The sequence below is a fragment of the Oncorhynchus nerka genome, linkage group LG25 (assembly GCF_034236695.1).
Source record: "Oncorhynchus nerka isolate Pitt River linkage group LG25, Oner_Uvic_2.0, whole genome shotgun sequence".
NCBI classification, from domain to species: Eukaryota; Metazoa; Chordata; class Actinopteri; order Salmoniformes; family Salmonidae; genus Oncorhynchus; species Oncorhynchus nerka.
Genome location: NC_088420.1, coordinates 30,509,499 through 30,524,825, shown reverse-complemented (window position 1 = coordinate 30,524,825; position 15,327 = coordinate 30,509,499).

Genomic DNA, 15,327 nt, shown 5'->3' with positions numbered 1-15,327 from the left:
GCTCCAGCCTCCCTCCCTCCTGCTGTGCTAGCTGGAGGCGGGGGCGACTGGTAGACAGTGTCCTTCGCCTCCACCTGTCGGGCACGGTTTTCTCGGTTCATGCAAAAACCAATGGGATACAGGAATGCCCACATGCAGGAACGCCCTGAATTGCACACTATTGAATGTCAGCTCTATTCATGGAATTTCTATCTGCAATGTTTGAGAATGTTTTTGGTGGCACATTTGGTGGCACAGAAAGAAAGGATAAGGGATAGCAAACAATTTGTTGACTAAGTCCCTCTTGCCACAACACTATCTCTGACTGGATAAATAACTTTATTTTGAGTTAATGTGGACCCAGTGACTCAGACTTGAGTATTTGAACCAAAACTCGAGCACTTGGATATTGGACTAGTCATAGGGACTTGTGACTCAACCATTGGTGACTCGGACTTGGACTCGAGCACAGGGGACTTGGGACCTGGGCTAAACAGATATTAGCTCACGTTATAAGTCATTAGCCCTATTCTATGCTGGCTGGCTGCAACCTTGACAAAGGGGTAGACGTAACATAGTAAATGTAAATTATAGTATGATATGTTACATTCGTATGGTACTGCCACATTCAAAACAACTTGTCTGAATTATCTGACTTCAGTGCTTTCAAGACAACTGGGAACAAGCTCCTTATGGGAAAAATAATTTAGAACGTTCATCCAACTCGGATACTCTGACATCTTTCTAGAGCTTCGACTTTGACCTAGTTTTTGACCTGTTTTTCCCCCCAGTTGTCTTGAATTCACCACAAGTATTAATTTGTGGATGTCCGTCATCCATTTAAAATGATCTGTTACGAATTACAATTTGTACAATATGTTACAAATTCCAATTTGTTGTGGCTAACATTAGCTAGGTGGCTAATGCTAAAATTAGCTTCTTTTTTTTTTTACCTTTATTTAACTAGGCAAATCAGTTACAATGACAACCTACTCCAGTGAAACCCAGATGACACTGGGCCAATTGTGCACCGTCCTATTGGACTCCCAATCACGGTGTGATACAGCCAGGATTCAAACCCGGTACTATAGCGATCACCTCTTGCACTGAGATGCAGTGCCTTAGACCGCTGAGCCACTCAGGAGCCAAGGGTTAGTTAGGAGTTAGGTTAACGGATTAAGGTTTGGGGAAGTGTTAGCTAACATGCTAAGTAGTTGCAAAGTAGCAAACAAATAGTAAGTTGTTGCAAAGTTGCTAATTAGCTAAAATGCTAAAGTGGTCAGTGATGAGATTCAAACACGCAACCTTTGGGTTACTAGACGTTCGTGTTATAGGTCGTGTTATAGCCTATATTTGGTCAGTACTTTATAAAGTAATGTGTGGAGATACACATCTACCCCCAAATACATTTTTACATTGGTGTTTGATTACTATCATAATTAACTCTCTTGAAAATCCATTATATGTGCATAAACATCTTTCATATCCAACTGTGACAACGTTGATCTATATCTACTTTGGCTAACCTGATGTCAGCTTTACTTTTGTTGCTCGACATGCCTTTTTGCTGCTGTGCTTTCAGGTGGACCTTTCACCTGAGAGCAGTGTTGCCAACTCATTTTCAGGGGAAGTTGCTAGAGGCAGGTCGATTTGTTGCTAAAAGTTGCAAAATGGCGTTGTGATGTCATTGCGTGATGACGTCATTATGTAATAACGTAAAACTGCGTCATTACGTAGAATACACAATAACGTTACTCAAATTGACTGGCCATCTCGGAAAACAATATGATTTGACATTTGTTAGTTTAGATTTGTTTGCTTATTATCATATATTTTTATTTGTAAAAGTAATATAAACACAACACATTTTTATATGATCACATTTTTATTTTTAAACAACACATTGAATTATTGAACAATAACACATTATTGCACAATTACATTTTATTATTTTATTTTTAACTACATTCTGAACATTATAGTTTTAAGCAGTGTATTGGTAGTTAATTGATCGTGTATTTGCATATTAGGGTACCTAAGGTTTGATTATAAACGTTGATCGACTTGTTTGGATAAGTTTATTGGTAACGTTTGGGATTAATTTTGTATGCATTTTTAAGGAGGAAACCGAGTGGATTATTGACTGAAGCGCTCCAGCTAAACTGAGTTTTAAAGGATATAAAGAAGGACTTTATCAAACAAAAGGATCATTTGTAATGTAACTGGGACCGTTTGGAGTGCCAACAGAAGAAGATCTTCAAAGGTAAGGCATATATTATATCACTATTTCTGACTTTCGTGTCGCAACTGCCTGGTTGAAAATGATTTGTTATGCATTTGTGTGCTGGGCGCTGTCCTCAGATAATCGCATGGTTTGCTTTCACCGTAAAGCATTTTGAAATCTGACATGGCAGCTGGATTAACAACAAGTTAAGATTTATTTTGATGTATTGCACTTGTGATTTCATGAAAGTTAAATATTTATAGTAATTTTATTTGAATTTCGCTCTCTGCAATTTCACCGGATGTTGGCCAGATGGGACGCTAGCGTCCCAATGATCCGCAAGAAGTTTTAAACCTGTATGCTGCTATGGTGCCAAACTGATGCAGAACTTTACTCGGTAGTTTATGCTGGTAACAGGTATCACCAGCCACTTCAGTCCATACCGCACCAGGAGAATGGAGTTGAGAGAGTGCAGTGACATTCTATTTGTTAATTTTGACTCGACCACACTCATTAGGCTGAACAGCCGTTCAACCTACTTATTTTAGTGTGGCAAGGAGAGGACAGCGAGTGTAGCTTTGCACAGTTTTTCAAATGGATTTGACCCGGAAGAGTCCGTGTAGTTATTGACTTCATTCCAAAATTCAACTGTATTTTGAGTTGAGTCCCACCTAAACAGATGGATGTTTCTCCATTAGGAAACACTGAAATACCGAATCACCACACACAGGTATTTCGAGACACTGCCATCAGTGGACTCATCCAAAAGGAGACTGAACTTCTCATCCCCACATCTGATGTTACCCTTTTGAGAAAATAAGGAGCCAGTACTCCCCTAATCATTTCTGTGCACTTGGTGCAGTGTATTTGGAAGTTTGTTGCTGCCACAGAATCTGAAAAGGCAGCTTTGCAAGCCATATACCTAAATGGTTGCATGCTAGCAGCGAACAATGCTCTGCAGTGGCCATTGCCATAGTAGCTTCTGCGCTTTTGCAGTCATCCACTTTTTTAACCAACTGTGGTAATGTAGACTGCGTTGTGGGGTTGTACGGTTTTAATTTATTTATATGCTTTGCTGTTGCATAATGTTTTTTGATGTCATACATTTTTGCAAGCATGTCTGATCTGCAGTACGCACAGTATGCCTGACAATCATCCCCAATTACTGGCTTCAGCCACCCTTTAAATTCAGGTACAGACTCCCACTCTTTTCTTTACTTCTGGCTATACAATTTTTATTGAGACATGTTGATTGATGTTTTAAATTCTGTTGAAGATCAAACATTTGTGACCAACTATATTCATTGGGTTTGTTTTAGTCGAACGCATATTACTGCTGCTGCAGTCAGTCAACAATGATTTTTAATTTGCTGAAAGGACATGTCCCTCTGTAAAGAAGGTGTGCTCAGGTGAGGGATTGTAAGTGACCTCTACTGCCCAGTACCACTCCCCCTGCCTTGCGAAGAATTTGCACAAAGCCTTAAGAACCTCTCTGACATTGGAAGCACATTCATGAACTCCAGCACATCAGCCAAAGTGTACCCTCGCAGTATAGTGATCTGCCTTGACATATCAGACTCTCAATGTGCCAGAGCCCACCTCCACTGATGATTACCCCACCTTTCCACTGCCTCCACAGCCCAGTAGCTTTACAACTGTTCTGAATCAAGATGAGGTGGACCTTTACAGTGGTATGGAGACGGTCTGATTCAGAACATGTCAAGAGGGAAACTAGAGTGCAAAGTAACTATAAAGTCTGTCATCGTGTGCGCTCTCAGCGCATTACCTCATCTATACTGTACAAAAATATAAATATAAATGCAACATGTAAAGTGTTGGTCCAATATTTCATGAGCTAAAATAAAACATCCCAGAAATGTTCCATATACACAAAATGCTTATTTGTCTCAAATTTTGTGCACAAATGTGTTTACAATCCCTGTTAGTTAGCATTTCTCCTTTGCCAAAATAATTCATCCACCTGACAGGTGTGGCATATCAAGAAGCTGATTTCATGATCATTACACAGGTGGACCTTGTGCGGTTTTGTCCCACAACACAATGCCACAGATGCCTCAAGTTTCGTCGGAGTTTGCAATTGGCATGCTGACTGCAGGGATGTACACCAAAGCTGTTACCAGAGAATTTAATTTTAATTTCTCTACCATAAGTATTTCATTCAGTACAGTCCAGTATTACTCTGGTATGTGGGGATGTGTTCCTGAAACAGAGGGGCATCAGCTCATTAACAGTTACACTTTAGAGCCAAATTGGAAGGGATCCTAGCATGAAGTAAAGGTAGTTTACCCAGGTGACACACTCTACCCAGGTGACTGTGGAGTGTGATACATTGAAACAAACAGCTAAATCCACTCCAAGGAGGCCCTGTCTAACACGGCACAGAAAGAGGAAGAACTGATCCATTAGGGTTAAGCTTTAAAGCCAACTCTAAGTGGGTATTCATCTGTTTTGTTTAAGCACTAGACCTGACTCCATCTATCCACAGTCTCTGATGTTGGCTGTAAAGCCAGAAAAACAGCTTTATAGTACTGTAGTCTCTAAATTCAGTGTAAATATGTTTTTCTTTTTTTCACACTGGAAGCATAGAAGGAGGAACTGGTTTGCCTGAAGCTTCGTAATAATAGACAACTACCTTAGCTCATCTGGCTCCTCTGCAGGTGCAGCCTCACTGTAACACAGACAAATGCATTACAGTTGATTAACGAGTCTACCTGACAAGTGGTACAATTGAGCAATAAGGCACGGGGGGTGGTATATGGCCAATATACCACGGCTAAGGGCTGTTCTTATGCACCACAAACCCCCGAGGTGCCTTATTGCTATTATAAACTGGTTACCAAAATAATTGGTAACTGCCCCCAGGTGGTGAAGGTAGGAAACTACATCTCCACTTCACTGATCCTCAAAACTGGGGCCCCAAAAGGGTGCGTGCTCAGACCCCTCCTGTACTCCCTGTTCACCCATGACTGCGTGGCCATGCACGCCATCAACTCAATCATCAGGTTTGCAGATGACACAACAGTAGTGGGCTTGATTACCAGCAATGACGAGACAGCCTACTGGGAGGAGGTGAGGGCACTCGAAGTGAGTGTGGTGTCAGGAAAACAACCTCTCACTCAACGTCAACAAAACAAAGGAGATGATTGTGGACTTCAGGAAACAGCAGAGGGAGCACCCCCTTATCCACATCGATGGGACAGCAGTGGAGAAGGTGGAACGTTTTAAGTTCCTCAGCATACACATCAGACAAACTGAAATGGTCCACCCAGACAGACAGGAGGCTGAAGAAATTTGTTTTGTTACCTAACATCCTCACAAACTTTTACAGATGCACAATTGAGAGCATCCTGTTGGGATGTATCACCACCTAGTACGGCAACTGCACCGCCCACAACTGCAAGGCTCTCCAGAGGGTGGTGCGGTCTGCACAACGCATCACCGGGGGCAAGCTACTTGCCCTCCAGGACACTTGCAGCATCCGATGTCACATCAAGGACAACAACCACCCGAGCCACTGCCTGTTCACCCCGCTAACAACCAGAAGGCGAGTCAATGCAGCTGCATCAAAGCGGGGACCGAGAGACTGAAAAACAGCTTCTATATCAAGGCCATCAGACTGTTAAACAACCATCACTAACACAGAGAGGCTGCAGCCTACAGTACATACAAACTTGAAGTCATTGGCCACTTTAATAAATGGATCACTTTAATAATGCCACTTTAATAATGTTTACATATCTTGCATTACTCATCTCATATGTACAGTTGAAGTCTGAAGTTTACATACACTTAGGTTGGAGTCATTAAAACTAGTTTTTCAACCACTCCATAAATTTCTTGTTAACAAACCAGTTTTGGCAAGTCGGTTAGGAGATCTACTTTGTGCATGACATGACAAGTATTTTTTCCAACAATTGTTTACAGACAGATTATTTCACTGTATCACAATTCCAGTGGGTCAGAAGTTTACATACACTAAGTTGACTATGCCTTTATACAGCTTGGAAAATTCCAGAAAATTATGTCATGGTTTTAGAATCTTCTGATAGGCTAATTGACATCATTTGAGTCAATTGGAGGTGTACCTGTGGATATATTTCAAGGCCTACCTTCAAACTCAGTCCCTCTTTGCTTGACATCATGGGAAAATCTAAAGAAATCAGCCAAGACCTCAGAAAAAAAATTGTAGACCTCCACAAGTCTGGTTCATCCTTGGGAGTAATTTCCAAATGCCTGAAGGTACCACGTTCATCTGTAAAAACAATAGTATGCAAGTATAAACACCAGGGGACCACGCAGCCGTCATACCGCTCAGGAAGGAGACACGTTCTGTCTCCTAGAGAAGAACGTACTTTGGTGTGAAAAGTGCAAATCAATCCCAGAACAACAGCAAAGGACCTTGTGAAGATGCTGGAGGAAACAGGTACAAAAGTATCTATATCCACAGTAAAACGAGTCCTATATCGGCATAACCTGAAAGGCCGCGCAGAAAGGAAGAAGCCACTGCTCCAAATCCGCCATAATAAGCCAGACTACGGTTTGCAACTGCACATGGAGACAAAGATCGTACTTTTTGGAGAAATGTCTAAATCTTAACTGAGTATACTGATAGTTCGTCCTTCTGTTAGCCTTCTACATATCTGCACATCAAATTCAGGAATGTAAACGCCTGCTCCTGTGTGCGCACTATCTGGGTCTTTGGATCCATCTGTGAAAAGCATAAAAACTTCTACCAATGTAATTGTCAACCAGTTTCCCTATATCACTGACCTCTGACCAATCTTTACTTTCTCTACCAAGGTTAGATCAACAACATGATCAGGGAGTAACCATGGATGCACATTCCCTATCACTACAGAAGGGCCAACCTCTAACTACCTCAAACCACTCTCATTAGCAAGCTTTCCAACTGTCCAACCAAAACCACTGCCTTGTCTACTAGTATATTCCCAACAGTCATCTAGAACAGTAGCAGTGGGATGCTCAACCTCACAGCTTTTCAACCTAACCCAATAACCTAACCCATTTTTATACCGTATATCCAAAGACATCTCACCTGCCTCCAGTAGTAAGGCACATACAGATGTTGATTTAAATGCACCAATACATATCCTTAAATCTACAAAGTGGATTCTGCCCAGCTCTGAAGCCAAGTCTTCAACGCTGTTCATAAACTATACACCTGTAATCAATTGTCTGTCAGCACCCCATTCGTAACAAGAGACCGAGTGCATAAGATTCACTACCTTCTTACACTTTGTTTAAACATTTAGGACATGATTTTCCCATGTATATCGCTCATTGAACCATAGACCCAAACATTTGTCCTTAACTCTCCCCATAGGCTGTCCATACAGAAACAACTGTATATTATCAGCAACTTTCTTCTTCTTCGAGAACATAAAACACGTCTTTGCCACTGACAATTTAAAACCCCAGTCAATCGACCATCTTTCAACATCCACTATAGCTTGTTGTATAGATTTGATCACATGAGAGACATTCCTTCCCCTCTTCCAAATAGGTCCATCATCAGCATATAGGAAAGCCCCCTACCTACATTCAAAAACACATCTTTAATCATAATGTTGAACATTATGAAATTGGACTGATAGCACTGCCTTGAGGAGTACCATTGTCAACTCCATAGGCATCAGATAAAATTGATTTTAACTCAAAAAGAGCGTTTGAATTAGTAGGTCAAAACCCAGTTATATAATCTCCCACCAATACCAAGTCTTTCCGTCTTAATCAGTAGGCTTTCTCTCCACATACTGTAGTGTCATAAGCCTTTTCAATGTGAAAAAAAGACAGTAGCCATTACTTCCTTTGTGATCAGAGATTTTTCAACTTCATTACTCACCTTTACTAATCCATCCAAAGTAGAACAACCTTCACGGAATCCACTTTGAGATTGACTCAATAAACCTCTATGTTCCAGGAAATATGACTGTCTATTGACTGTCGTCTTTTCCATCAGTTTACACAGGTTAGAGGTATTGGTCTATAACTGTCCGCTCATGAAGAGTCCTTACCAGGTCTCCAAATCTTATTAAATAATCCTAGAAGAACATGTATGACCTCATCAGGTAGATGCTAAAACATTACATGGCACAACCAATCATGACCTGGGGCAGTATATCCCACAGCCTAAAGGCTGAACGCATCTCATATACAGTAAAATCAGTATCCAAAGAAGAGTCAGCAGTATCCCTTTTCTTATTAACATGAGCATTTAAAATCTCACACCTGCGTTGCTTATATACTTGATCCAAAGTAACCCCACTATGTACCCTAGCAAATGTCTTCCCCAACAAGTCAGCTTTTGCTTTATCAGTTACGGCCATTTTTTGACCCACAACCAAAACTGGAATGCAAGTTGACTTGCTTCTTTCAGTCATTTTCTTCAACATAGACCATACACCCCCCAGCTCAGTACCCCTGCCCATTGTAGAGCAGAACTGTCTCCAAGCATTTCTCTTGACAGACTTAATGACCCTGCGTACTAAAGCTATCTTCCTTTGGAAATCAACTAGATTCTCAGGAGTAATATTCCTATGCAACACTCTGTAAGCCCTATTACTGTCTTGAATAGCTGCTGTGCACTCTTCAGTACACCAAGGAACCCCCTTCCCTTTCTCACCCACTTCACTCACTGGTACATATACACTTGCAGCACTCAAAATCAGAGGTTACAGAGGCCTCTCTAAAGACAACTGTCCAACAGACTTTAAGCAACGATCACCATCTTCTGAATGGTACCCTACCTGGAATAGTAACATCACAGTTCATGGTACAGCAAATTGGGAAATGATCGCTTCCAACAGTAGAATCATTAATTCCATTCCATTCACACATAGATGCAATAGAGTACGAAGCCATTGTGAGGTCCAGGCAGGATGTAACCCCTCTAACAACATCAACTCTTGTATCACATCCATCGTTAAGACATACACCACCACCTACTGTACTGGAGTGTGAGGCCAGTTACGGCCTAACTATATACATTAAATGATCTTCATTAGTCCTGTTCCTCCAAAAAAAGTGAAATTGAGCCCCAGACAACACTTCCCTCCCACCCCCACCCCCCCACTACACCACCCAAACCCCAACCCTGTCCAGCCTCTCTAACCCTTACACACAATCTCTCCCTATCTAAGTCATACAGTTCACAAAATATCAACACATGCTCCACCATTTTCTCCACTAAACACTCATCACATGGGCCTGTTTCATGTCTCTCTATCATCATTGCCATGTCGCAGTTGTAAATGAGAACTTGTTCTCAACTAGCCTACCTGGTTAAATAAAGGTGAAATAAAATAAAATAAAAAATCCACAACATCCTAACCCCCCATGCTAGAGACAAATCTTCCACAACTCCCACAGCTTCTTGTAAATTTGTCATCACATATTTCACATTCCCACCTCTCTTCCATACAGCCCTCAATGCCATCAACGGCATACAAGGCCACACCCACTCCCTGTCCCCCCTCAAATATGTAATCTATCATCAGGGTGAACAACACTGGACTAACCACACTTCCATGAGGAGTACACTGTTCACATCAAACCACATTGACAATTCTGACCTCACCCTCACCCGTATGACTCGATCGAACAGAAAGTCCATGATCCAATTATACAGAATCCATCAATGCCAAACAGAAGTCCATGAGAGACGTGAAAAAATCTTTAATCTTTTATTAATTTTCTCGAAATCTAAAGGCACAAATTAGATTTGATACAATGTCTTAAGTAGTTGAACATGTTATTGCTCCAACCTCGTGAAAGTGACAAACTGACATGTTTTCATTTTGATCAAAAACAACTTGAAATCGGAAGTGCCTTTGATTTGACGACATGCACATGCGCAGGTCGGCGAGATACGACCGTCATGGCTCGAAGGGATCTAGCTTTTGTCAAATTAATGTCGAACCTAACCCTTTTCCTAACCTTAAACTATTCTCCTAACTCAAGATGTTAATTCTCCTTCCCTGCTATGAAGCATCAAATCTGACGTTAGTTTGACAAAAACTGGATCCCTTCTAGCCATGACCCCGTTAGACCTGATGACGTATTTCTATGCATGAGTTCAGCTAGCCAATGTCACCATGACACCGCCTACAAGTGTGATTGGGGATTTCTATTGTAGAAGCAGTTTAAGTCTATCTTCATACTGTACTGTGTTTGCTACTTTGACATTACCTTTGGTGCTTTCAAGACATTTGGTGACGCGTTCAGAACAACTTGGAACTGGGCCGACTTCAGTGCGTTCTAAACAACTGGGAACCCGGGAAAAAACTATTTGAATGGTAATCCAACTCGTAATTCCAACTCGGGAACTCTGGCATCTTTCTACTCTTTCTAGAGCTCTGACTTTCTGACCTGAAGATCTCTGACTTCATGATTTGACCTCGTATTTTTTTAGAATTCCCAGTAGTTTTGAACACGGCATGGGAACTTTGAAAAAAATCATGACGTCGGTCCGAGTTTCCGACTTGGAATTCCGAGTTGGATGACTGTTCAAAATGATTTTTCCCAGTCGGAGCTAGTTTTTCCACAGTTGTCTGTCACGCGCACATAGGGCCAAATCTAACGTTGAGACAAAATAACAAATAGCCTAGTACCACATGTAACTAGTGAGTGTAGATTAACTTCTGGTTAGTTAATTTCTTGACGCTACCCATCCCTTAAGAGGGATAATTGTCATCAGCAACCGCTGAATAGCATAGTGCCTCGGTCAAATAATATTACTAAAAAATATTCATATTCATGAAATCACAAGTGCAATATTGTAAAACACAGCTTAGCCTTTTGTTAACAGTATATTTTCTGATACCTACAATATTACAATTACATTTCCTAAAAGTAATGTCAGAAGTGGGATTTGAACCCACGCCTCCAGGGGAGACTACAACCTGAACGCAGCGGCTTAGACCAGTCGCCCATCCTGATGTTCATTTATCAGAAGATTATAACATATATGAACACAGTTTTCGGACTAGCAATTGTCTAATAAGACAGTTGAAAAGATAGTTAGTGATAATAGTATGGCGAATAACAACTGAATAAATAATGAAACAAGGAAGTTTATCTGCGAGCAAGCAAGCAAATGAGCAGCTAGCTATCATGCATAATTCCTAGCAGCTAGCTAATGTTAGCACGAGGTTTCAAACTCTGGGCAGAGGTTTCTGTCTCCTGATGTGACCTCCTGGCATCACTGCAGCACGCACTCAGCCTGTGTTGATGGAGATGTCTCCAGGTGCCACTGCTGCATACTTGGGGGAAGGAAGGAGCAAGAACAAGACCTCCTGAGGACCATAGACAACTTTAAATATCTTATTCATAGTCTGTGTACATGTTGACAGAGGTGTCTGACTCGCTGTCTTTACTTCAGTGTTACTGTTGTAGTGAAAGAGGGGATTCATGACTCACCTGAAGTGTAATTTCAGGGAGTCACTCGATCTGGGTTGTCCCTGCCCTGTGTGTCTACACAACCAGCCTACAGGCAGCAATGCTTCCTAAGGTAGGATGGGCTATGCTCCAAAACTACTCCCGCTCTGTCAGGAGAAGAGTATTTATGTCTCAGCGTTTGCACAAGCATGAGAGAAAAATAAGATGAAGGATGCATTGTTTCAGTGACGGTCTGAGGAGAGTTAAATCAAATCAAATCAAATGTATTTATATAGACCTTCGTACATCAGCTGATATCTCAAAGTGCTGTACAGAAACCCAGCCTAAAACCCCAAACAGCAAGCAATGCAGGTGTTGAAGCAAGTTGGCTGGGAAAAACTCCCTAGAAAGGCCAAAACCTAGGAAGAAACCAAGAGATGAACCAGGCTATGAGGGGTGGCCAGTCCTCTTCTGGCTGTGCCGGGTGGAGATTATAACAAAACATGGCCAAGATGTTAAAATGTTCACAAATGACCAGCATGGTCAAATAATAATAATCACAGTAGTTGTCGAGGGTGCAGCAAGTCAGCACCTCAGGAGTAAATGTTGAGTGGCTTTTCATAGCCGATCATTAAAAGTATCTCTACCACTCCTGCTGTCTCTAGCAGGTCTGGGACAAGTAGCACGTCCGGGGAACAGGTCAGGATTCCATAGCCGCAGGCAGAATAGTTGAAACTGGAGCAGCAGCACGGCCAGGTGGACTGGGGACAGCAAGGAGTCATCATGCCAGGTAGTCCTGAGGCATGGTCCTAGGGCTCTGGTCCTCCGAGAGAGAGAAAGAAAGAGAGAAAGGGAGAATTAGAGAGAGCATACTTAAATTAACACAGGACACCGGATAAGACAGGAGAAGTACTCCAGATATAACAAACTGACCCTAGCCCCCCGACACACTACTGCAGCATAAATACTGGAGGCTGAGACAGGAAGGGTCAGGAGACACTGTGGCCCCATCCGATGATACCCCCGGACAGGGCCAAACAGGAAGGATATAACCCCACCCACTTTGCCAAAGCACAGCCCCCACACCACTATAGGGATATCTTCAACCACCAACTTACCATCCTGAGACAAGTCCCGAGTATAGCCCACAAAGATCTCCGCCACGGCACAACCCAAGGGGGGGGGCGCCAACCCAGAAAGGAAGATCACATCAGTGACTCAACCCACTCAAGTGACGCACCCCTCCTAGGGACGTCATAAAAGAGCACCAGTAAGCCAGTGACTCAGCCCCTGTAATAGGGTTAGAGGCAGAGAATCCCAGAGGAAAGAGGGGAACTGGCCAGGCAGAGACAGCAAGGGCGGTTCGTTGCTCCAGAGCCTTTCCATTCACCTTCACACTCCAGGGCCAGACTACACTCAATCATATGACCCACTGAAGAGATGAGTCTTCAGTTAAGACTTAAAGGTTGAGACCGAGTCTGCGTCTCTCACATGGGTAGGTAAGACCATTCCATAAAAATGGAGCTCTATAGGAGAAAGCCCTGCCTCCAGCTGTTTGCTTAGAAATTCTAGTGACAATTAAGAGGCCTGCGTCTTGTGACCGTAGCGTACGTGTAGGTATGTATGGCAGGACCAAATCAGAGAGATAGGTAGGAGCAAGCCCATGTAATGCTTTGTAGGTTAGCAGTAAAAACCTTGAAATCAGCCCTTGCCTTGTCAAGAAGCCAGTGTAGAGAGGCTAGCACTGGAGTAATATGATCAAAGTTTTTGGTTCTAATCAGGATTCTAGCAGCCTTATTTAGCACTAACTGAAGTTTATTTAGTGCTTTATCCGGGTAGCCGGAAAGTAGAGCATTGCAGTAGTCTAACCTAGAAGTAATCATGGATGAATTTTTCTGCCAAATTTTTAGACAGAAAGATTCTGATTTTTGCAATGTTACGTCGATGGAAAAACGCTGTCCTTGAAACAGTCTTGATATGTTCGTCAAAAGAGAGATCAGGGTCCAGAGTAACGCCGAGGTCCTTTACAGTTTTATTTGAGATGACTGTACAACCATTAAGATTAATTGTCAGATTCAACAGAAGATCTCTTTGTTTCTTGGGACCTAGAACAAGCATCTCTGTTTTGTCTGAGTTTAAAAGTACAAAGTTTGCAGCCATCCACTTCCTTATGTCTGAAACACAGGCTTCTAGCAAGGGCAATTTTGGGGCTTCACCACGTTTCATTGAAATGTACAGCTGTGTGTCATCCGCATAGCAGTGAAAGTTAACATTATGTTTTCAAATGACATCCCCAAGAGTTCAAATATATAGTGAAAACAATAGTGGTCCTAAAACGGAACCTTGAGGAACACCAAAATGTACAGTTGATTTGTCAGAGGACAAACCATTCACAGAGACAAACTGATATCTTTCCGACAGATAAAATCTAAACCAGGCCAGAACTTGTCCGTGTAGACCAATTTGGGTTTCCAATCTCTCCAAAAGAATGTGGTGATCGATGGTATCAAAAGCAGCACTATGGTCTAGGAGCACGAGGACAGATGCAGAGCCTCGGTCTGATGCCAATAAAAGGTAATTTACCACCTTCACAAGTGCAGAGTTAATAGCTCCCCCTGGTGTGAACACTTGGACCAGTGATTATTTTATTAAAACGTGGCTTATCCACTCACTGACTGTATATCACTATACACCAGACTTGACCTTTACAGCCTGCCATGTTGTTTTCATATCCTCTCTGACCTCCCAAAAAGGGAGTCACATAGTAGTGGTGTGTGACTAGTCATACTGGTCAACTGTCATCGTCACCTAGGTGCTATGTGGAAGAAGTTCTGTGAGCGGTGGACACCCCATTTTCCCGAAATCTTACCGTCACAGCATTCCTCAGTCTTTCTTTTGGGTGGGGCAGAATGATCACCGGGTTGTTTGCCCCCTGTGTCAGCAGGACAGAGGGGCTTCTGTGTGTCAGCAAAAGCAAGCACCACCCTAGCGACGTAACAGCACAGTGAGAATCTGCTACCATCAGAGTGATTAGAGATGTTATTGTTAGAGATGTTATTGTTCCCTCCACTTTCCACTCACGCAATTCCATAGGGCTCATTTCCTATTTATAGTCACTGAGAATTAACCAAATATGTCACACACTGTAGCAAGGAGGCTCGGTGCTGTCATGGTGATGAAGACATTTCCCTCATATTGTTTCTCTTGTAGTGTGTCTCCTTACTCCAATATTGGAATATGACTTCCTGACACATGGTCTGGCTGGCAAACACACGTACCTCTTGCACACTCACCATTCAATTACTCCTAAATTGTAACTTCACACAGCCTAATAAGTACAACTGATAGTGAGCATGTACACACTCAAAAAGTACTCTATTATATTTTATTACTATATTGTAAATTAGTAGTAGAATGGTGGACTTGAATCCTATGACTTGGACTTAAGTTGAGTCTCACAAATGTAATAACGACTTGAACTTGGAGCGTTGACCCTCATGACATGACATTGAACGACAGATGATACATGAGCTGATATTTCAACAGCATGCGTTCCAGTATAAACATTTCCCTTCTTGCTTTTACTATTATTCTTTAACATTGGGACATAGAGACATCATATGGATAGGTAAAAAGATCACCGTTATGATATTTCAACACAATGTATTTTAGTAGAAGTACCCTTCCCACTTTTCACATAATTTCAG